The following is a 1,281-nucleotide window of genomic DNA, read 5'->3' as shown; positions in this document are numbered from 1 at the left end:
AGAAAGGCAACATATGGCAAACATTATCTTTTTATTTTGGGTTTACTGGGTGAATAGCACTTTCCTTACTTAAGCATCTATCTCAGGTTTTGCACACTGAGAACATTGAGATTTCAGTTTGAAGACACCCTGAAATCTATGAGTAGCAAACCCAACCACCCTTCTAATATCTAGCTTGTTTATATAGGCAGAATGATTCATCTCTCCATTTTAGATAACAAGATGTTTGTGGAGGGTCTTAGTATTGCTTGCCTCATTTACTGGGTAAAATCTAATAGGAAGTGGTCTTCAGAGACCCTTAAGAGAATTATAACACTAGTACACAAGTCAAGACTTAACACATTTAACATTTGCTTACTGAAAGCAATGTCATAAAATCAAACAGATTTTAGTTTACTTTTTCCTCACAAGAAACATAAAAATTATGGAGGAGTACTTAACAGGACATTTTTTTTTAAAGTAACAATTTTTCCTTTAAAGAGCCCTTGGGGCTCTTCCGGGGACATGGTGAGAGTAGGCATTCAAAATGGTCCACTGTTTGACACACTGCTGTAGGCTGTCCTACTATACAGCCTCTAACGAAACTAGGCTGCCCTGAATCTATGGTAATTGTTTATCTGTATACTAAGAAGGTTGGTAAAGCACAAAAATCTGCATGCGGTGTGTGCCCAGGCCGACTTTGAGGAGTCCGTGCTGTGAGACCTAAAGTTCTCATAAGGTTGTGTCCAAGACAAAGAAACATATCAGCAGGGGCTATGGTGGTTCCATGTGTGCTAAATGTGTCCGTGACAGGATCAAGCATGCTTTCCTTATTGAGGAACAGAAATTGTTGTGAAAGTGTTGAAGGCAGAAGTACAGAGTCAGAAAGCAAAATAATAAACAATGAAAAGGACTTCCGGCACTTCCTGGACCAGGCAGTTCAGGTAGGGCAGGCTCCGGGGAAAGGGGGCGGAATCGCACGTAGGAAATCTCTGTCGAGCAGACAGACAGCCTTTGAGCAAACATAATATCTTATATTTCAACATTCTGAACTCGTTTTTTTGAAAGATCAAATTGCTGAGTTATTACAGGCATTTTGAGCTTTTGCCTGCCTGCATGCAGCTCCCGCTACACACGCCCGCACCAGCGCCAACGAGTACCTCTGCGCCCTGTGGACCTTGGAGTGCAGGGCTAGAGCAACCCAATTTAGAAGGCTGCATTTCCAGAGACAAGGAAGCATAAACTCGCAAAGCCGAACAAATAAAGAGGGATTATCGGAGCGGATATCAGGAAATTTGGGGT

The 1,281-nt window shown here is 42.1% G+C and overlaps 1 protein-coding gene and 1 pseudogene across 6 annotated transcripts in view; one reads left to right on the top strand and one right to left on the bottom strand.

Annotated features, from left to right (window-relative positions):
- Positions 1-1,281, bottom strand: part of ERC1 (ELKS/RAB6-interacting/CAST family member 1) — a 697,935-nt gene that overhangs the window by 515,530 nt on the left and 181,124 nt on the right. The gene's annotated exons all lie outside the window — the stretch shown is intronic.
- On the top strand, positions 527-876 carry LOC102816865 (annotated as a pseudogene).

Source organism: Chrysochloris asiatica, unplaced genomic scaffold (assembly GCF_000296735.1).
Source record: "Chrysochloris asiatica unplaced genomic scaffold, ChrAsi1.0 scaffold00050, whole genome shotgun sequence".
Lineage (NCBI taxonomy): Eukaryota > Metazoa > Chordata > Mammalia > Afrosoricida > Chrysochloridae > Chrysochloris > Chrysochloris asiatica.
Note: the sequence above shows the minus strand (reverse complement) of the source record. Positions and strands in the feature narration are given on the sequence as shown.